This window comes from Sciurus vulgaris, assembly GCF_902686455.1.
Source record: "Sciurus vulgaris genome assembly, chromosome: 1".
NCBI classification, from domain to species: Eukaryota; Metazoa; Chordata; class Mammalia; order Rodentia; family Sciuridae; genus Sciurus; species Sciurus vulgaris.
In genome coordinates, this window is record NC_136461.1 from 61,630,211 (window position 1) to 61,654,176 (window position 23,966).

The 23,966-nt window shown below is 33.5% G+C and overlaps 1 long non-coding RNA gene across 2 annotated transcripts; it reads right to left on the minus strand.

Moving 5' to 3' along the window:
* Positions 1-285: 285 nt before the first annotated feature.
* On the minus strand, positions 286-23,853 carry LOC306655130. Of its 2 annotated transcripts, XR_013762206.1 has the most exons (5): positions 23,135-23,853; positions 19,730-19,797; positions 13,749-13,868; positions 7,226-7,337; positions 286-743 (listed from the first exon to the last, which is right to left on the minus strand). It is a non-coding gene; the product is annotated as an uncharacterized lncRNA (long non-coding RNA). The 2 variants fall into 2 exon arrangements; XR_013762205.1 differs by lacking the exon at positions 7,226-7,337.
* Between the last annotated feature and the right edge of the window lie 113 nt (positions 23,854-23,966).

Sequence of the window (23,966 nt, forward strand, 5' to 3'; positions counted from 1 at the left end):
AGAATTATGAAACTAGTACTTTAAAAGCTGCTCCAAATTAAACAACATTTCAGAAAGAATATTTTATTCCTTCACAGGTAAGCCTATGCTCCAGTCACCTACAGATGTATATTTTAGAAGATTTAATTATCAGATCCTAGCTTCTAGAGAACGGCTACTATTTGCAGTGTTTATGTATTTATTTATTTATTCTTTAATCATCTAGGTCACTCTACCACTCTGCCACTAAGCTGCATAAGTTACATCCCAAGCCCTCCAGCATTCCTTTTTTTTTTTTTTTTCTTTTTACTTTTTTCTTTTTACTTCAAGACAAGATCTTTCTAAGTTATGCAAGCTGCCTCAAACTTGCAATGCTCCTACTTCAGTCTCCAGAGTTGTGGGGATAATAGTCATGTACCACCATGTCCTATTTGTAGTTACCTGAGTCAGTTCACTTGCATGACATTAGGGACTAATAGGTCACTGATATTCATGGTCCTTTATAGTGTAAAACTGCACTTGAGAACATTGGCTTGCCCTTTGTATACAAGTGATGCTATTTGACTAATTTTGGCCAATGAAATATAATCAGAAGTGGAAAGCATCAATTCCAGGCTGACATAAATGCTCTTCTCTCATTTCAACAAGTTAGGAAACCTTGTTTTACAGATGGCAGATTCATAAGCTGGATCAAGCCTGCATCTTTGAGAGTCACCACATGGAAAGGAGCCACCCTGTAGAGATACTTGACAGGAACATCAGCACTGGAATTTGCAAAAACAAAAATAAAAATCATTGTGGTTAGTACTCTAGTTTGAAGCTTACTTAATAAAGAAATTAGTGTACCTCACTAATAAAGATGTCTAGACCATTCAGAAGACACAGAGGTAATTTTCATTATGCTTCAAAATTAGTCAATTATTAACAAGGAAGTTATTCTAAGGAACATCAAAGGAATAAAAAGACCTGTTCTTTGATTTCAATTTCTCTAGCATCTTTCCTCTTTTGTATGTCAAACTTCATTTCATAAAACTTTTGAGCTCTTATTATGTCCTAGTCATTAGGTATGTACATTCAGTCTCTATCTTCTAGGAGTTCAGAGGCATGTTAAAGAGATGACACTTTAAAATTATTATAGTATATGATGACAGATCGAAGAAGTACACACAAAGGGCATAGAAGAACAGAAGAGTTGGTATTTCAACCTTTGCAGTATCAGAGACATTTTCATCTGATAGTTAATTTTTAAGCTGAAAAGTATGAACAAGAGTTTGACAGATGGCCAAGAGGAGGGCTAGATACTTCAGACAGATGGATTCATATGAAAAATAGCACCAAATTTCAAAAGACGTGGTATGGAGAGAAGTTCCATAAGTACAAGTTTGGAAGATATGATGGGTAATAAGAAAATTGAGAGTTATTGAGGGGTAGAAAGTAGAGATGGGGACTAGACTGGACTCAAGACTGAAACTACATGTCTTACTATAGAATTTCTCACCACAGCTCTTTAAACAAGTTTCTTTTATATTTGTAAAAGATTATTCTGTGACTATTTGGTCCAATTATCTGTCTTATAATGTGAGCTTCTTCATGCTATTGTCTGAAGTAACCACACTTTTATCTATAATGACAAACAGAATGCTCAGTCCATTGAAAATATGTTTGATGCATATTTGTTTAAAAATTGATGTAATGCATCAAAAAATTGAATTTTGCATTTATTCAAGATGATTGGAAGGGTTGGAGTAGAGAGAAAATAGATGAAATCTGTGCTGAAGTCCTCAACAGAAGGAGGTGGAGACGTTTAGAACCTGTGCACATGAGCTAGGAGGATAGAAAGTGGGAGGGAGACCCGTCCCATGAAATACATTACTGTGAACTAGTTATTTTATAAAAATTAGAAATGACCTCAAAATGTCAATTGATTGCCAGAAGAAAAGTAATTTTTTTGAAAAATGAACCAAGTAATGTCAGAAAAAGAGAGTCTAGATTTAAAGGAAGAAAAAGGTGGTCAACTTCTATTTAAGAAAGTTAAAAGTGAAGAGGGGTCAAATTAAGATCACAGAGTAGATGAAATGTTATAGTAAAAGTGTGGTATATAAGAGAAAATTTTATAAACAGAATTTCAGAGGATCTAGTGGAAAATATGAGAAGCTAAAGGAAAGTATAGAGTGAGATTAAGTTTGATTTAATAATAATGAATCTATGCTAGCGGCATTTCTTAATTTTCAAGGAATGTGTCTATTAGTCAGTTTTGTGTCACTGTGATCAAAAGACCTGGCAACAACGTAGAGAAGGAAAAGTTCATTTTGATTCATGGTTTCAGAGGCTCAGACCATGTCTGGTCAACTCCATAGCTCTATGCCCAAGTGAGGCAGAACATGCAGAGGGTCATGGCACAGGAATGCAGATCGGGACATGGCAACCAGGAAGCAAAGAGAGCTCTGCTCACCAAAGACAAAATGTAAGCACCAAAGGCACATCCCCAGTGACCTGCCTCCTTCATACCTAACCTACCTACCTATAGATACTACCCAGTTAATTCATATCAGTGTATTAATCCATTGATTAGGTCACTCTTCTCATAATCATTGCATTTAATCTCTGAAAATTCTTGCATTGTCTCACCCATGAACTTTTGGGGAACACTACATATCTAAACCATAACAGTATAATTTTCAGAATAACTGCATGGCATATTGCATCAAATGCCAGGCTTGATCAATGTTGGAACTGGGACAAGTTAATTAAAGATAAGTTGGGTGCATGATTCTCCATTACATTTATTGTTTTGTGTAACAGGTGGAAGATAAAAAAAAAAAAAAGTCACTTTATCACAGTGGTTATGCCAACACATTATCACACTGCAGCATGACCATTTGTGTTCACCATGAAACTTGAAGTCCTTTGAAGGCAAGGTATGTACTTTGCTTGTTATTACCTACTTTGCAGATGAATGATGAAAGTTGATACTCTACAATTACTGGTACATAAAATATATGATTAAAAATTAAAGAAGCTCATTTATACTTATTTCAAGTTACTGTGTCACTATATAATGGAAAAATAGAAACATTTCAATTAATTTTATTGAAACATGGAAAGGACACAAATAGCCTCTTTTAAACACCTTGTTCATCCATCTATGAATGTATTGTCATTTTCTTCACAGTGGATGAAAATTTAGGCATGTTTATGAAATAATCACCATGAAATAGAACACCTGCTGCATTTTTTCTAAAGTACAGGGGAACGAAAAGTCAACCAGATAATTCAATTGAGCACGTTTTCTTGACACCAGAAATGATGGATTTATTTTTTTCTAGATGTTAGAATGATGCTGATGAAGTGTATACTTCTTTTGAAACACTAAGACATGAAATTTTTATCATTAGTCAATGTATTAAAGACTGAATTTTCTTTTATTTCATGAGCTTCTAAATTGAAAGATGTTAATAACGTCATTAACAAGAGAAATACGTTTGAATCTAATCATGTCTTTTTAGAGTTGATAATTTTGTCTCATCCAGTCACAGTTCCCTTGATTTCATTGCACTGCCCATCAAACTAAAGCAAGCAAAAAGCAAATGAAAAATACAGTGTCCAACTCTCTTATTATTCATGTATAAGACCTGGCTAAAAGTTTTATATGAGAATTTGATACAAAGACAAAATAGTAAGTAGATCAGAATGAAGTTGTATGATAATAGCGTACAATATTAAGGAATGGATGCTGTTTTAAGTGAAAACAGGCACACACATATTTCCACCGCCTCTGCCTCCTTTCTAAGAACATTTTGACTTAAACTGTAATTTGGCAAACCCTAATCCATGAGATTATAATTCCATCTGAGTATGTAGTAATAGGTATCCCTAGGTAGTCATCAAACAGAAAAAACTTATTTTTTCTCAAATATAAGGATTATGTTAGTTCCTGTGATATATTACCATCAAGTGCAAGTATCTTTTAACTTAATAATTTTAAAAATGAATGACATTTTGTTACTCTACTCTTGTTTTTCATTAACTTCCATAGTTAAGCAATTATGTAGGAAGATTCATTGCTGTTCCTAAAACAACAATTACAATGTAACTTCCTAACTAAATGTTGATTCTCAGGTTTTAGGCTTGATAAATTATTATTAATATTGATAGGCTACATCATTTTGAAAGTCAGCTTTATTCACTTTTATTAAATTAATATTTACTTAGTATCTACTATATGTGTTAGGAAATCTCCTTGGCCTATGCCCAAAGGACTTAAAATCAGCATATTACAGAGACACAGCCACATCCATGTTCATAGCTGCTCAATTCACTATAGCCAGATTGTGAAACCAACCTAGATGCCCTTCAGTTGATGAATGGATAAAGAAACTGTGGCATATATATATACAATGGAATATTACTCCGCCATGAAGAATGATAAAATTATGGCATTTGTAGGCAAATGGATGAGATTGGAGGATATCATGCTAAGTGAGATAAGCCAATCTCAAAAAACTAAAGGACGAATGATCTCGCTGATAAGCCGATGAGGACATATAAGGGGGGGTAGGAGGGGTTAGCCTTAGGGTTAGGGTTAGGTTTAGGGTTAGGGATAAGGAGGGTGGTAAGAATGGAGGAAGAAAGGACTGTATAGAGGGAAAAGAGGGGTGGGAGGGATGGGGGAAGGGAAAAAAATAACAGAATGAATCAAACAATATTGCCCTATGTAAATTTATGATTTTTAATTAAAATAAATAATTTAAAAAATTCAACAACAAAATAAAAACAAAAACGAAAAAAAATCTGCCAAAATATTAAAATATGGTGAGGTTCACTATATATAATTGCCTTATAGAAATGAAGATTTTTTAAAAAAAGTTTAGTGGTACATAACACTTATGTAGAGAAGTGTGTTTCATTGTGCGATATTGTTACGGACATGACAATTTGAATCAACTTCACTTCTCGGTACCATCCCAGGCCCTTCCTTCCTCCCTATTCTACCTTATGGGTCTTCTTTCTATTTTCATTATTCTTTTTCCCACATTTTTCTCTCTACCTTCCAAATGTGAAATAAAACACATGACCCTTAACTTTCTGTATCTGGCTTATTTTGGTTAACATAATACTCTCCAGTTTCATCTTCTTCATGCAAATGACATAATTTTGTTTTTTTCTGACTGAATAAAATTCCATTGTGTATACATACCACATTTTCTCTATCCATTCTTCTGTTAACAGACACCAAGACTGATCTCCTAACTTGGCTACTGTGAACTGTGCTACTGTAAACATGGAAATGTATGTAACTCTAAAGCATGCTGTCTTTAATTCATTTTGGATAAATCCAAGGAGTAGTATAGCTGGATCATACTGTGGTTATATTCCTAGTCTTTTGAAGAATCTTCATATTGATTTTCTTAGTGGATGTAGTAATTTACATTCTTACCAATAGCTTATTAAGATTTCCTTTTCCCCTGCATACTTGCCAGATTTATTGCAATTTGTATTTTTGTTAATTGCCATTCTAACTGAAGTGAGATGAAGATGATTCGTATTTGCCTTATGGTTAAATATGGTAAATATTTTTCATATTATTATTACACTTCACAACTCCTAAAAGAAAACATAGGGAAAACACTCCAACATAGAGGCACAGGAAATGACTTCCTTACTAGGATCCCTATAGCTCAGAAAATAATACCAAGAAAAAAAAAAAAAAAAAAAAAAAAAATTGGATGGCATCAAATTTAAAAGCTTCTATACATCAAAGGGAACAATTAAAAGTGTGAAGAGAGAGCCTACAGAATGGGAGAAAATCTTTGCCAGTTACCTTTGCAGTGGAGGATTAATAACCAGAATATATAGAGAACTCCAAAAACTTATCACTAGAAAAACAACCCAATCAATAATAGGAAAATAGTCAAAACAGACATTTCTCAAAAGAGGTATAAATCAAGTTTTTAAGAACAAAGTTAATGTAGAAAAGCAAAGAAAAAAGCAACTAGCAATTTTAAAATCATTTTTAGAGATTTAACATATACTCATATAATCATTGTTTAAGTCAAGATTTAGAACATTTCCAGGACACCTCAAAATATTTCCTGTTATCTTCTGTGTCCACTGAATTAGTTACCTACCTGCAAAGGTAGCTAATATGCTGATTTATTTTATAAATAGATCAGTTTTGCTTATTCCTGAACTATATGCAATTGGAGTTTTGTGATATGCACTCTTTTCTATCTGGTTTCTTTGTACAACACAAAGTCTATGAGATTTCCCTTCTCTCATATGGTGGTAATTTACTCATTTTATAGCTATAGTATTCAATTTTATTCATTGTGGTGCTCTGTAGTGTTGTATTTTATTAACATCGCACACATTTATTTGTCAGTTGACTGATATTGGGCATTCGTTATTTGCAATTTTTTTTTCTGGTTACTTATGAAAAAACTAGTCTTGCATGTGTTTTTTTGTTTTTTTTGTTTGTTTGTTTTGGTACAGGGGATTTAACCCAGTCACAATTTGCCACTGAGCTATATTCCCAGTCCTTTTCATTGTGAGACAGTTTCTGGTTAAGTTGCTTAGGGCCTCAGTAAGTTGCTGAGGCTGGCTTTGAACTTGGGATCCTCCTGTCTCAGCCTACTTAGCCACTGGGATTACAGGTATGCACCACCATGGCCCATTCTCCCACATGTTTTGGATGGACATATATACTTTTTTCTCATGAAAATACACTTCGCAATATAGTTTCTTGGACAAATAATAAACTTGTGATTAATTTTATTAGGTAACATAAAGTGATATTTCTAAAGTATTTTTGCCAATTTATACTCCCACCACCAATATGTAAAACTTCCACTTATTCCATTCTTTTGTCATTTAGTCTTTATAATTTTAGTAACTCTGCTAAGTGTATGATTAGCATTGAAATGATTTTTATACAGGTAGTACACTCAATTGAGATAAACTCCAGAAAAATGACAATTTGTGTTTTGATGACATGATAATTCTTTTTTTAAAAATCTCAATGAGAAAAAACAAAAAAATCACAAACTCTAGATATTTACATTTTGAATACAATTAAAGCATTTCTGTTGATATATTAAGAGGAAAGTATACAGTACCTCCTTTTGACTTATTAATTCAAACTGCTGAGAAGTGAAATTCAAGATACAGACAAATGAAGAAATTATCTTCATTAAAAGGCTTGTTGTTTGGATACTACCACTCTAAGTTTGAAGTCACTTGCACCCACCTTAATTAGTCAGTTGTACCCACTGGCAGATCACAGATCACTCTAAGAGTCAGGGTTTGCTCACTTATGGGCAAAACAAATAAATACATTTCTATTGCATATTAAACAGGTTCTAAAAGAAAAAGAACAGAAAAAAAAAAGCTGAAGAAATAAACTAAAGGTGGCCTTTGAGTCTTCCAATATTAAGTTAGATAATTCCTGATAAGTAGAGAGAGTAAAGAGCAGAGAAAGTTTATAGAAGTACTGGAATTATTCCTGTATTTGAAGTCTCTTTACACAGCATTATAAAGCAAGAGAAATTTTTTTCTTTCACCTTTTCCTAAAAGGTCCACTTCCTCATTCTACCACATTATTAAGACCACTATTGTATTGCTCAAATGTGTCCTATGTGCACATCTAGAAAAAATAAAAGCCTTTTTAAGGTAATGTATCATTTTTTTTAAAAACAGGCAGACTAAACATTATTTCTGCACCTGTTTTTGTAGAATATAAAAGGTTGACTATTTGAAGAGAATCAATCAAGACAGAACTTTAAATCAAGGGCACTAGACTCAGCAGAGGTAGAGATACAACACTGAAAACATCAGAATTAAGGAAAAACTACATATTGAATGAAGAGACTTCAGGCCTTTATTAGCCTCACACAACATACAGCAAGCCAGTCTTCTATTTTTAATAAAGGAGAACTATGGTTCCTATCTAGGAAAATGAATACCCAAGAGTAAAATATTACTTTCATTCCGCCCTGTAATGAATCCCATGGATTGACAAGTACAACCCGTATACACTGAGACACTTACTAAATTTTTATTCATTCTAACAATCTTTTTATACTGTTCATGTGTAATGAAATTACTGATACGATTAGATTTAGGCTAATTATTTCCAGTTGTTTCCAATTTGCAGGAATTTTTCTTTACCTTTTCCTGTAGGACTGCAATACAGATTTCCATACTTCACACTGTGTTGATATTACTCTATTTAATGTAAATGGCAACAAATGCACAAACTTATAGGTTCATTTACAACCACCACCATCACTTATGCTATAGTTTCATATATAATACATGTTTGATATTAACCTCATAATATTAGCATTTTTAAAAAAATAATAAATGCATTTTAAAGAAATTAAAATAAAGTTTATTTTATATTTATCTGCATAAGTACAATTCCTGATAGTCTTCATTATTTCCTGAAAATGTTTCCTTGTGATATCATACCTATTCAGATCGAAGAATCTAATTTTAGTGTGTGTCTGCTGCAAAGAATTTTCTTAGTTTTGGTTTATCTAAGTATGTTATTCACTTTTACATTTAAAGAATATTTTCCACAGATATCTAGTTATTTGTAAAGACATAATTTTACTATATTAAAAATTCCCTTGTTTCTGATGAAAAATACACAGTATTTGACATTGTTCCTCTGTTCAATTGTATATTTTTCTCATCATTTTTAAGACTTCTGTGTTTATCTTTATTCATCTCAGTATAACTGTGATGTAATTTACTTGATATTTATTCTGTCTTTTGGCTTAATGACCTTTAAATTTATAAATTAATGATTGGGGGTAATTTTTGCAATTATTCTTTTCAAATTATTTTATTAATCCTTCTTTTCCCCCTCTGCTTCAGGATCTTCAATTGCTTGTGTATTAGAACTTTCATATCTCAAATACTTTAGACTGTTCTTCAATTTGGAATCTATTTTTTCTGTGACTATTTCAGATTAGACAATTAATATTGTTTATCTTCAAGTCTACTAAACCTTTTATATATCATTTGTGCTTTTTTGCTTAGTCTTTCCAGGTACATTTATTTATTACATTTTACTTTTTAATTGTATAATTTCTACTTGATTTCTTTATAGTTTCTGTTCTGCTAGGATTTCCCATTTGTTCCTTTATTTCAAGTATATTTTCCTTTATATCATTGAAAAGAGCTATAATAGCGGTCTTAAAGTGTTTTTTCTTTTGAATTTTGCACCTAGGGTTTGGTTTCTACTGATTACCTTCTGTTTGGGGATACTATTCTAACTCAATGAACAAAACAAACCAATATTCTTCCCTCGTGAATTCTATGTTATAATGGGAGAAGGCTGATAATATACTAGTTAAGTAAATTATGTTATGCCGTAAAAAATAATGATTACTACAGAGAAAAATTATTTTAGCAAGAAGCTAAAATAATTGTGCAACACTAAACAGGGTCATTAGAGAAGACATTACTAAAAACGATATTTGAGCAAAGACTTGAAGATGAGCAATGAGACATGTGAGATCTACAAGCAGAATGAACAAAAAGTGAAACTGCCATTGAGTAGGAAACTTCCTGTTGTCTTCAGTGAGATCCATCTGCCTGTTTGCCTGGAGCAGAATGAAGGTGGAAGTGCAGTAGGGGAGGAAGTCAAGTAAGTAATGGGAGGACAAATCCTAAACTGACTTGAAGTCCTTATTATGGAGGTTGGATTTTACCTTTAAAAAGGCAGGAACTCATTATTGAGATTTCAACAGAGAAATATTATCTGACTTTTTCAAAAAAGATTATTTCTGTTGATATATTGAAACACACTGTAGAAGATCAGGGTTAGGAGAAAGGGGCCAGGTCAGGGACCGATAAAATAATCTAGGAAAGGAAGGTAGTGATTGAGACCACAAGCCCATAGCATGTGATTTATAAGCGGTGAGTCTTAGATGCTTTGAGGGTAAAGTGAAACATACTGTGTGATTATATTGTGATTTGTGTGAAAAAGAAAAGAATGAAAATTGACTTCCAAGATTTTGATTTGATCTCTGGAAGAAAAACATTATCAATACTTAAAATGGGAAAGGCTCAGGTAGAACTTGTTTCAGAGTTGAGTAAACAGAAATTTACATTATGTTTGAAATATTTCATAGGAATTCTGGTGGAAATATAAAGAAGGCAAAGGTACATAGGAAGGTTGGAGTTCAAGTGATCAAATGATAGGTCCAGGTTAGAGATCCGTGATCCAAAAGCAACAAAGTACAGAGTGTTGAAAGTGACACAGCTGAATGGGATGACCTGTGACAGAGTACAAACAGAGGAAAAAGCTAAGGGTTGAGCCCTGAGACAGCGCTTTAGTAAGAGTCATAGGAAGATGAGGCAAACTTATTAAAGAAGACTGAGGAAAATCTGCCAGTGACTTAGCAGCAAACACTAGAAAAACTAAAAGCCAAGTAAAGAAAGTTAATCCAAGAGAACAGAATAAGCTTTTGTCAAATACTAATAACATATCAATTAACTTGAGAACTGACCACTGATCATCAGAATCAACAAAAATCAGGCCACGGATTGCTTAACAAACATGGTCCCAACAAAAACACAAATGTGATCTCCTAGGAGCAAAGATATGTTTTATGTTAGTTTCAGAGAGAATAAAATAAGAAAAAAAAATTGAAAAATTCAGTATAAATAAATATTTTTCAAAATAAATTGTGAAGACAGAAAATGAGTGATTACCTACAGGTAAATAGGGCATAGAGTATTTATGATGAGATAAATTACAGTGTGATGATATGCTGATAAGAATAATCTCCTTGAGAATTAACAATTGATACAGGTAAAAGATTTGAAAATTGCTGGACTGATGTCCTTAAGTAAGGGAGAGGATCAAAGTCTTTGATAGAAGCATGTATAATTCACCATGACAACATGTGAGAGACTGCACAGGTGGGTCTAGATGGTGTTATGTAGAAACGGTGCTCAGAACTTGTAGAAACACTTTTTGCACATATGATATTTTCCTCAATAAAATAGAAAGCAATATCTTCAGCTGAATATGAGTATGGAAAGACATAAATCTGTGTGCAGGGATTAAAGAAGAAACTCACCATCTACAAGAAAAAGAGAACAGATTAGTGTGATTCCATAGCTGCACTGAGGGCCTGATAATAGGTAGAACACATAAGAAACAGAATATTTAGAAAACAAAAGGGAATTCATAGGAATTAGTACATGATACCAAAAAAGAAAAATTCAATGGAAAACTGGACAGAAACTTGAGGAAATTACCTAGAAAATGAGGCGGAAAGATAAGTAGCTATAAAATTAGAAGAAAACTGCAAGTGTAGATGAGATCTAATATTTAAGTAATAATAGTTCTGTAAAAAAATAATAAAAATAGAGAAAGGATTTATTAAAGAATTAAGGATACAAAAATATTATTGAAATAATTTTGAATGTCAATTTTGAAAAAGAGATGTGAACATTTGCTTCCAGAAAAAAAGAGTGAAAATAATAAGACCAAGGCCCCATTGAGATGATATGAAAATTCAATACTAGAAGCCAGATGTCAAAGAAACAATGTCTTTAAACTTCTACGTGGATTTACTTCTCAATGTAGAATTATTTGCTAAGCCAACATATCTCTCAACTATAAGGATGCCAAAAATACATTTTCAGACTTGCAAGTCCTTGAAAAATATTTTTTATGCCCTTTCTCAAGAATCTACTAAATATTTGCTCCATCATAAGGACAATTGTGAGGAAAGCGAAAGACTTTGAATAGTAAACAAGATATACATCGCAAGCAAAGGGCATCTTGCAGATGATGGTAAAGAAAGATTCCAGCATGAGCACATTTTTATTTATTTTATTTTATTTTTTTGCAGTGCTGGGGATTGAACCCAGGGACTTGTGCATGCAAGGCAAGCACCCTACCGACTGAGCTATCTCCCCAGCCCCATGAGCACATTTTTAGTCAATCTGTGAGACTGCTGAATGAGAATGTGACACCTGAAGAACAACAATTAGAAGGAAAATACAAAAACTCAAGCTCCTAAAGGGTGTGAAAATACAGTCACCAAATATTTCACTTGATTTCCTATAATTGCCTCCTCTTCTTTCTGTTCTGCCCTTAGCATTTCTCCACCTGCAATTTTCAGGACAGAAGCCAAGCAGCACCTCTTAAAACATAGGTCAGATCCTATCATTTCCCTCTGCTCAAGCTCTAATAAAAGTCAAAGCCAGAACAGTAACCTCCAAAGCTCCATATTATGTAGATGCTATTTCCCAACACCATCCTCTACCCGTCACCTCCTGGCTCCATCAGTTCTTTACACACACACTTCTCCAACATGCCAGACATGTTTCCATTTTGGGTCCTTCAACTTCTTCCAAAGATTTTTCCTTCTTTCCATCTCTTCTCAAAAATTGCCTTTTAAGAGACCTACCTCTATTCCCCATTTAATAATAAGTTCTGCATTATACCTATAACTACCCTACCTTCTTGGCCCCAGTTTTTAATCTTTCTAATATTACAAATAGTGTATTTATTTATTATAATATTTTGTATTATCTGCCTCACTAGCTAGACTGTGAGCTCCAAGTGGTCAGAAAACTTTCTATAGGATTCTGTTGTGTCCCAGATTCTCCAAGCAATTTAAAGGCACTCAGTGAATCTTTATTGGAGATTTATATTTGTGCCAAATTTTGAGGATATTTTTAGTAAATTCACATGATATTAAGCAAATGAAAAATATTTTATTAATCAATTTTAAGGAAAATTAAAATTTGTAAAAGAACTAAAATGAAACCATAGTTCACTACCTGACTCAACTTTGAAAATATTTATATAGCATTAGAAATGTAAAGTTTTATATAAACTCAAAGGAAAAAGGGTGAAAGAATAGTGTGCATGTGGGTATTCATATAATAAGAACTAAATCTTTCTATTCCTTATAAGATGTCAAACCATGGTACAAATCTAACTGAAAAGTTAAGAGATTCAAACACCGCAAAAAGCATCTTAATAAAGAATAGTGGCAAAGGTTTTTTTTTTCTGGGAAGTGAGAATTGAAGAATTTATGTCAGCAAAGCATTTTTTTCACAATGAGGTTCATAAAAATAATTTAAAAAATATATACATGAATATGCCTGATTTTTTTAAATAAATTAATAAATATTTTAGAATACATTTGTTTATTTTGTTAACTATTCTTTCCAGTTATGGCCATAATTTGTTTTAAATTAATAGCATGGTTCATAATCATTATATAACTTAGGTCCTTTATTATTTAAAGATCCACAGCACCAACAAATTAATTCAGCCAGTTTATATATAAAATTATTCCATTTGTTTAAACATAACCTATCTCTCAAATTATATTACAAAGAACCACAATCAACCAATTTAGTGTTTATTAAAATGTAAATAAAATCTTAAACTTCTAATCCATGTACAATATGCTATGATTGTAATACATTTAATTCATACACTTCTGATATGGAATAAGCAGGTTTGTCATTCTTTGTTTAAGGGCATGATTTACATGTAGGTTCTACATGTTCGTAACTTAAATTTGACTTAGAATGAGTTGCAAATTTCATTTCCTCAACCAAAGGACAAGAGAAAAAAACATGAGAACTTCAAGAAGACTATAAGATTCTAGGATATTAAAAATATGTGACAGAATTAATGTCTGAGAGATAAAGGAGATGAGAAAAATCCAAGGGCAAATATATATTTGAAATCTTTCCACAAAAATTTTTTGGGTGCTACTTACCTTCAAAAATTACATTTATTAGGTGAATTGGAATAAATGAAGTGCATAATTCAAATTACCAATACTAGATTACAAGTTCATCATCTCAGTGTTCAAAATGTTTATATTTTTTCAATTGAACTGTGGATAGAGATGAAGGTATTAGTTTAGCTAAAGGCTTTTTAAAATCTCATTTAATTTTATTTTCTCTAAATTGAGTTCACAGATGGAAGTATTCTTTTTCAGTAAACTTTAATTATAAACCAAGACACCAATAAGAAGAAATAGATCTCTTTATCTTCTTTTTGAAAGGTCAGCTCTCTCTTATATATCATTCTCAGTTCCGAAGGTCTTATGTTACTCGACTTGCTCCTGATATATCACTTCTTTATTTATCAGTGGAACACCATGCACAGCATGTTGTTCACATAAGCTGTTATATACATCTTCTAGGAAAATATCCTCATTTCTTTTAAGATTTCTCTCATATTCTCTCTCTCTCTCTCTCTCTCTCTCTCTCTCTCTTTCTCTCTCTCTCTCTTTGCTATTACCTTTTTATTGATATATTACAATACAAAGGTTACCAATACTTTTACAGAAATAGTGGTTTTAAATATCCATATATGGAAAATCATATGACTCCCATATTTTACCACTATATTGTTCAATATGGTAGCCACTAAACATGTTTTTTTTAACTTATATTTTAAAGCAATTAAAGTTCCTCCATTGCACTGACCACTTTTTAAGTGTTCAGTAGATACATGTGTCTACCATATTGGACAGTGCAAATATTGAATAATTCCAAAATAAAGTCATCGACATATTTCTGGAGACATATGACCTACCCAAACTGAATCAGGAGGACATACATAATTTAAACAGATCAATTTAAAGCAATGAAATAGAAGACACCATCAAAAGCCTACCAATCAAGAAAAGACCAGGACTGGACAGATTCTCAACTGAGGTCTATAAGACCTTCAAAGAAGAATCAACAGCAATACTCCTCAAATTATTTCCATGAAATAGAAAAGGAAGAAGCCCTTCCATACTCATTCCATGAGGCTAGTATAACCCTGATACTAAAACCAGACAAAGACACATAAAATTCTGGTAAATTGCATATAAAAACATATTTAAAAGATAAATGCACCACAATCAAGTGGGATTCATCCCAGGAATGCAAGGTTGGTTCAACATACAGAAATCAATAAATGTAATTCATCACATCAATAGACTTAAAGACAAGAATCATATGATTATCTCAATAGATGCAGAAAAAGCATTTGACAAAATACAGCACCCCTTCGTGATCATGCAATTTAGGTTGGGCTGGCTATAGTCTTGATTTGAGGTGAATTTTCTCATAAATACACTACACTGTGGTCACTTGGATGAATCTGGATAACAGAGACTGGAACTCACACTATTATATTTTTCTCACTGAGAATTTAATAAAGGTCACTCTAAATAAAGATCCAAGCATCAGAATGAGACCATCCTGTGGTACTGATCTCATGCTTACCTCCCAAATCCCCAGATCTCATTATATTAACAAATTCTGCAAATCATCAGTGTGTAACTTAGAAATGCAGGTGAGTTTTACTCTGTTTGTGTAGTGACCTTTTGTATTTACCTCTTCTCTTTGGCCTAAACTTAAATTCAAGTACAGCAGAATGTATGAACAATTGCACAGATGCTGTGTTGACTAGCCAGGGAGATACCTAGTGCAAGTCTATTAACCATAGTAAACCTGGCCAGTGATTTGATGCTGATTTGAGTTTCACATAGGGCAGCAAATTGAGCACCACAGCTGAAGTGGTGGGAGCATTCCCAATGTGTGGGTAACAGAGTGTATATCATGTATGGAAATAATTAGCTACTTATTCCTTCAGAAAGCTCTCTAAACAAGAACAGCTACATTTTAGAGAGATCTCCATAATCATCTACAAGTACATCTAGGTTCAGCTTGTCTTTGTCATCGGCTGGATGGTATGTATTTGACCTAAGGAGAAAACTGAATACACTGTGGTGGAAGTGGAACTTCTTAGGAGGTGCAGAATCCAGGATTCAATTCTGCTGCTTCCAGTAAAATTAATGGGAATGTCAATCAAATCATGATTATGTCAAAGACATCTGGGAGAGATGTATGGTGAAACCAGCAGTCAGTTGAATTTAAGGAGAGACAAACAGGGCATTTTCCTTTTCATAAAAAGGTTTAGGGTAAAGGAATGGAAATAAAAATGATCATGAATGTTCCTTCTCTGTCATACCTACCAGTATCTAAGGCATTCCTCTTTAGGAATCAATGTGTTCCCTTAAAGTAGCTATACCTCCAGTGTTTTTCCAATAATTCCTTATTTACACCAAGGACTTTTGTCCAGAAAAATCAAGTGCAAAAGAGGTAACAGCACTTCCATAAAACAACCAGGATTAAATTCGGGTCCCTTCTTTCCCCTTTGGCTGTGCTGCTACCTGGAGGGTTCACCAACTATGCTGGCCTAGGGTTCTTAGACACATCTTGCCTAGAAATGATATGGATACTCTGAATTTTCATCACTTCCATATATGCATTTTACTCTTTTTTAGATTATTTTCTTCCAACCCAACCTCACTTGGATAACACCCACTAATTCTAATTATAAATATCTCCATTAGAAATTCTTTCATCCCTCTAAATTAAGTTGTTTTCTATTTTCTTCCACAAACTATTTCCATAAAGTGTACAATTGCCTTCTTAGACCCCCTAATTCTCTACTCTAGTCTCTACTTCTTTAGATTACACTCTATTCAATAGTCTATTTGTAGTATTTAACACAGGACCCAACATATAACTAGTTATAATAAAAAATATATATAAAATAAATATTGTATATATGAATATATATGTTCTTAACAAGTGAAGAAAATAAAATAATTATAGGACAATTTCAAATTTTTATAAAAACTCTTAAAGGGGACAAGCTATGTCTCAGCAGTCTGACTGCAAAACTCAGAAAAAAAGCCCTTTGAATTTTATATGCATTTGTGTACTTATTAAACTACTCTTTATAATAACAAAAAGGGCAACTAAATGTTTATAAGTGGGAAAACTATTGAATAAATGTGAGGCATTCATGTCTTAGAATACCATGCAACTCTGGCAAAGTAAAAATGCATACATCAAGATAACATATCCAACATATAGTTAATAAAATATAAAATTATAGATTATTATATAGAACATGATCCCATTGCTCCTTTTTTTAGAAATAAAGTGACTAAATGCAGATATGTAAAGAGATGACAGAAAAAAAAGAGAGAGAAAAGATAAAGATTAACAAAATCCAGCAAAAAGAGAGAAGTCTGTTTCCACTCTAGAAAAGAGTTAATTCTGGAAATGAACTGAAGTTGATGAGAATGTCTTTGTTTATTTCTTCATATCTTACCTCCCTGTCTCCACCAAAAAATAAAAAGTTTTGGAAACAGAATAGTATCTTCTATTTTCTTATTCTTATTTTAAAAATAATATAAGTAACAATTTAAGAGGAAACAACATAGAAAACATTAACAACTTTTTGTGACGTTGAGTTAAAGATACTCATTTTATTACTTACATGCTTTTACTTTTTCACTTTTCCTTCAATAAGTTTACTTATTAAATAAAAGTTATCTCAGAAGCTTTCTTTGCAAAACTTGGAAAGGCAGTGAAGATGATTGCTAGCTCTAACTATGGGATTTTTTTTTTAAATTTTATCCATTCATCTTTTTAAGTAAATTGTGATGCAAGTCGTAATTTTGTGTTTGACTGTCATCTGTGTATGTTTATGGCAGCAGGATCAAAATACAAATAATGAAACTAATGTTTACACTCTCCATACAAATCCTTAAAGAGTGTTTCCCTGAGTTTCTTTGCCATCAAAAGTAGATGTGGCTCCTATATTTTAAGTATCCATTATAATAGTGTGAATACTCATCTTGCCTATTCCCACAGTGCCTGGGCTTGATAGGCACAGGTAGGTTTAACAAAGATTTATTGAGCAAAATCACCAAATAACTATAAAACTAAAAAAAAAAAAATCATTTTAAAAGAAAAAACTAATTTCCCTAGGGAGTTTTTTTCAGAAACAAAATTTTACAGCCCAGGGGAAATACCCATTTTGGAGTTGAACTCCATGGCTGAAGCTGCGTGGGGTGTTGTGATAAATGTTTCTTTAAGGTTGCTTTTGTCTAACTGTTAGCAACTCACCAGGTGGCTGCAATAGTGGAAAAATATTTAGTTCTTAAGCATTTCAGTCAGTGCAGTAGTTCTTTAAACAGTGACAAATAGCAAACATTTCTCCATAGTTTATAGCCTTTTTCTTAATAGGTTTTCCAGTGGGAGTGAGATCTCCTTTTTAGTCAACATTTAGTTAATGTTATTTTTCTAATTATCCAATATGAGTAATTTAAAATGTCTTAATTTTTAATCAAATTATCTTTCACCACAGCATGACTACTTTTTCAAATGCATAGTTTCATATTTCTCAGCTACTCAACTGTTCAAAAATTGCTTTTCTTTTAAATTGTGAATTTAGCCAACATTATTGATTCTGGTCTTAGTCTACACTAAAACAACCCTTCCTTTCAAAGCTACCAACTTTATACTATTAATCCATGCAGAACATCAGGATATGCATGTTTGCCAACCCTTTCTGACTCTTGATTTTGTTATGGTTTTGATGTGATATACCCCCAAAACTCATGTGTGCAAGAAGGCTTGGAGGAAAAATGATCTGGTTCTAGCCTTAACCTAATCAGTAAATTATTACCTGATGGGATTAACTGAATGGTAACTGGAGGAAGGTGGGGTGTGTCTGGAGGAAGTAGATCATTGGGGGCATGGTTATGGGGCATGTATTTTGTATCTGGAGAATGGAGTCTATCTCTCTCTGATTCCTGATCATCATGTAAGCTGGTTCCCTCTGCCACACTCTTCCACCATGATGTCCTGCCTTACTGGAGCCCCAAGGAATGGAGCCAGCCAGTTATGAACTGATACTTCTGCAACTGTGAGGCCCTTAATAAACCTTTCTTCCTTGTATTAGTCAGGGTTCTATAGAAGAACAGAATCAACAGGGAGTATAATTATAGATAGGAATTTATTAGATTGGTTTACATGACCAGAAGCTGGATAGTCCATAATGGCTGTCCTCGGCTGAAGAGCTGGAGGGATCTGTAGCTGTGCAGTCCAAGAGGCTGAGACCTCAGAACAAGAGGGCTCAACAGCGCTCATTCCCAAACAAAGGCTTCTGGAAACTCCTTGGAGAATCTATGACAGAGTGAAGAAGGGAGGGTCTGATATCCTCAGGCTATCTCAGCAACAACCAAGAACCTTTTGGAGAAGGATGGTACCTGTATTTGCTGCTGCTGCTTCCTTGTTCTTCCAAATTTTATTCCATCTAAGCCACCATTCTATTAGATGGTGCTGCCCATGCTGAAGGAGGGTCTCCAGTTAGCTATCCCACATGCCAATCGTTCCTAGACACACCCTCACCCTCATTGACACACTCAGAAGCCTTTAATCATCAGCTTCTCTCTTAATCCAATGGACAACTCAAATAAACCATTACATTCCTCTATAGTTGTTCTGGTTGGGTCTTTCAGTCGTGGCAGCTGAGAAGCTGACTAAAACAGCTTTCATCTCTCTCCATCTTAAGAAATATCTTAATATCCACTTGTTAATCTCTATCAATTCTATAAAGTCCAGTAAAATGCCACTTCTCCTTGAAACTTAATTGATTCTTTTTATTCAAAAGTGATTTCCTTCCTTTGAAAATTCATAACATAGTTTTATTTACATTTTAATGTGATTTATACTTTGAAATCTGTTTCACCTTATTTCTTTTTATACCTCCATTATGTATTTGAAACTCATTAAAATACTTATCAAGCATTAACTAAGTGCATTCTATATGATGCTATTTCTGGGCATTGGGGAAATCATACCATGATGAGAGTGTCTTCGAGGAGGAGCTTACCATTTGAGTTTTGAATGTAGTTCTTTTCAAATTTAGCTAAAGTTACTCTGGTCTAGATGAAAGCAACTCTGAGGAAAGAGATTTAGTCACATTTATTCTTGGATACCCCTTTGCTTGGCATGTAATAAACACCACAATATTATTTATCAAATAGATAATTTACTTTTACATAATGTCTTATCATTTGCCAAAAGCATTGTAGTAAGATTCTTTTAATCTTTATTGCAACTAAGATATACACAATTAATTCAATTTTTAAAATACAACTCAAATTTCAGTGCTCAATTGTTTATATCAAAAAGCATAAAGAAAATTTCCAAAGATTTTTTCAAAGAAAAACTGTAGAAATCTATAATTATATGTCAAGACATCAGAAGTTGTATAGATCAAATACCATAATCATTTTCAACCAGAATAGCCCATGTAATAATGCTAAAATAATCACAATTATTTGAAAATAGGCATCAATGTCATATAACTGCATATGTTCAAATCATTTGGCACAAAAATGGTGATGAAAAAGCAGAGAAATAAAAAGTTCTGAAACAGATGTCCAATGTGATAAGACACTAATAACAATTATTATAATAAACATTATATAACTACAGAACATGTATTAATATTCTAACTTTAAAAAGTATATTTTAAAACTCCAAATATGAATTCAGTCATTGAAATAATTCACAGATATATATCTAAAAAATACTAGCCTTTTTGTTTAGAGAATGCTGTTCATTCTTCCCTAAGACCTATAGCTTTCATGACACTATACTCTCTTGATCCTTCTCCTTCATCTTCTGAGTGAATCCTTACACCTTGCACATGACCATCACCAGTTTAAGTTCCTTAGGATTCTGCACTAGACCTCTGATCTTCTGACTTGATTTTCTACAAAGATAGATATATATACTCCCACAACTTTAATTACAAGCCCATATTTCAACCCTTGCCAAATGCCTAGTTCTAACACTGATTCACTTTCTGAGCTCCAACCTGTACTGCAAAATGACCTAGGGAGTAATAAAAACAAAAAAAGTTCTGATTATTATGGTCTAAAGAACTGTCTGTGGCTCACGTTGGTAGATGTTCTAGTTGCATAAAGTTATGGAGTATCACGTAGGCTGTTGCAAGATTTTGTTTTTCCTTCAAGTGAAATAGGGCAGAGGACTAGTGTGAAATCTTGAACCACTCATTTTGTCTGCTTTGGTAGGAAAGACCGTATGTATCAGGGGCAAGGGGAGATTTCAAAAAAAGTAGACAGAGACCATTTAGGACAGAAGGCTGAATTGACATGCTTTGCTGATGTATTAGATAAAAAGAGAGTAATCAAGGATAAATCTAATATTTTTGTTCTGTGTATCTAGACACAGAGTTGTCATTTACTGAGATGCAGAAAACTACAGAAAAAAGAAACTTTGAAGAACAAAATTAGGATTTCATTTTGGAATTTAGTTTTAAATGTCTAATATCCTGTTTTGATCCTGCAACACTATCTTGATCTTCTCTTTCTCTCATAGAGTGTGGATCAATAGCCTCTGTCTGTCCACATGTATATAATATGACATATGCCTCACACTGCTTGCAGTGTCACCAAAAATATTGGTCCCAGGTCCCTATTTTGGGGCAGAGAGAGAAGAAAGAAGTGAGAGGGAGATGATGCAGGGGAACCACAGTTATATAAAGGAAGGAGGATGGCTGAGAAAAAAAGACAACTGGAAAGTTGACATGTGAAGAAACTAACTGATGAACTATAGAATTTTTCTCCTTGATCCAGGGAGTTCCTATTCAGTAAGGAGAACTGTAAGAACTAGGGGATAACTCCCTTGACAATATTCATTTACTATTTTCTAACTTACATGAAAGAAAACTAAGAGAGATCTCACAAGAGAGAAAACTTAGAGTGGACATGGCAATGAGAAGATGCTAAAAGTGAGATGCAAGAAAGACCAGGCTGTCAAGTATAACCCTGCAGACAGCTTCTCTAGCTCTGCTCCTTGCGTCATAGTGCTGTGGCTAGTTAGAGCTGGCAGCTTCTCATCATTAGTTGTTCTTAGTTTCTGCTTCAAAAATGTAAAGGGAAATCTATTTTTATCTTCATAGCTGTATCTATTGATATTGAATCATATAAATCTCATCTTTCAGGATAACTAAAGATATTACACCTGTCGGAATTATTGGTTTTCTTTTTTTGTCTAGTCTTCACTGAACAGAGATAATCGCAATAAATGTTATTTTAATGGCGGTGTAAATTTATTGGTATTTTCCCCTCAGTTGGGTGAACTCAAAGTGAAGCTCTCAGATTTCTAGAGAGAAACACTGTGGCTTCTTCATAGACCAGCCTGTTACATACCACAGTCACCTGCCCATTATCCATTCTCTCTGTTCAGGAGATGAAATAACGAGCTTTTAACTCTATTGCTATTCATGTTTATACGAGTAAGTTGGCCTATTGAGAGAACCTGCCTTTTCCTAAGGTAGGTGTCAGAGTTTCAGGGGAAGGTCTCAGGCCCTTCAGATGTTCACTTTCCTTAATGAGGGAGGTAAGGGGTAGAAAGAAAAGGCCACCAGCATCCACCTGGGAATAACTTGTTTCCTTACAAAGAACAAATGACTTGCACTTGGATCCCTATCTTCTTTTAATACTTACGACCTAGGTATCTGAGAAATACAACATCTGTCATACATGGTGAAAATTATTTCTACATATTTCTGTACTATAAACAACTCTAGGGATCTGTGATGACCATCTAGAATGAGAATCCTTTTTTCTCCATTAATTCAGATGCTGACCTAACTAGTCAATAAAACAAAAGGTATTATTGAATTCTCTTAATCCTGTAAGATAAATAGGTTAACTACATTAACTTGGGGTAAATGGGTGTATTAACCTTAGAATACATGGGCATTTGCTAAACTTCTGCTTGTGCCCCGAGTCCTTTTGCAGTTCTATTGTTTCATTAATTATTTTTTTCCCTTGGACTTCTACTTAAACATTATTTCCTTTGAGACATATTCCTTAACCCTCTAAATCAAAAACAGAAACTTTTCCTCTGCATTCCCTAGTATCCTATACTTCCATAGTACTTGGCCCTTGGTATTTAGATTCACTGACTACTGATATGTATCCTGCATTAAATAACAAATTCTTTGGGAGCAAGTTGAATGTCATATCAACCTTTATTTTTTGATACTTAACCTAGTACCAGATCCAGAGAGTGAATATATTTTTTAAACGTGTTGAATACTAAATTAATCCTTTCACCTTTCTACTGGTAATTGAGAAGAGATATCAGTTGAAATAGTTATAAGAGTAGATATAACCTAACCTATAATTGACCACACTTGACAATGTTATTACACTTAAATTGGGGCTCAAATAATTTGTATATTTCATTACTGTTTCACCTGTTTTGTCATATTTTAGGGTCTTCTTGCTCTTGTTATGTCATCTTCCGAAAGCAATCCTTAATGCAGTCTAGTGCTCCCTCTGAAGAACATGAGAAACATTAAGTGGGGAAATAAGATGGTGAGTCAGGACAAGCCCCATGTTATTGCTCCAAAGAACATTCCTCCACTTCTATCATGTCTTAAACTACATAATCTCTTCCAGCTTATGCTTATTTCTCCTATAATGCACTTATTCTATAAATTTGTAGCACTTGCTTACTTATTACAGAATTAAACTTGATTGTTACTCTGTTGCTTTTGACATTGTTGTATTGTTTTCTAGACTGGAACTTGCTACTAGAATTCAGAGAGAGAACATAGGTCATCAAGGAAATTCTCACAGATCCACCTCCTGGAGCACAAATCAAGTCAGAGAAGGTTAGAGAGTAGATTTGGAGGGAGAGACAAGAATTTTCCAGTATATAGTCTAGTTCCAGTAGACCCTCCCAATCTACTATTGTCAAGTAACCTTCAAGTTCATTGGAAACAATTATAATTACCTTAGTCTACATGTTCATGCACCCAGCTCCAGGCCCTTTTGCTGAAGTCAATGACTGTACCACCTCTAAATCAAAGGACGAATGATCTCGCTAATAAGCAGATGACGATACATAAAGGGTGGTGGGAGGGAGGCAAGAATGGAGGAAAGATGGACTATATAGAGGAAAAAGAGGGCTGGGAGGGGAGGGGGAAAGGAAAAATAACAGAATGAATAAACATCATTACCGTATGTAAATGTATGATTACACAAATGGTACGCCTCTACTTCATGTACAACCAGAGAAACAAG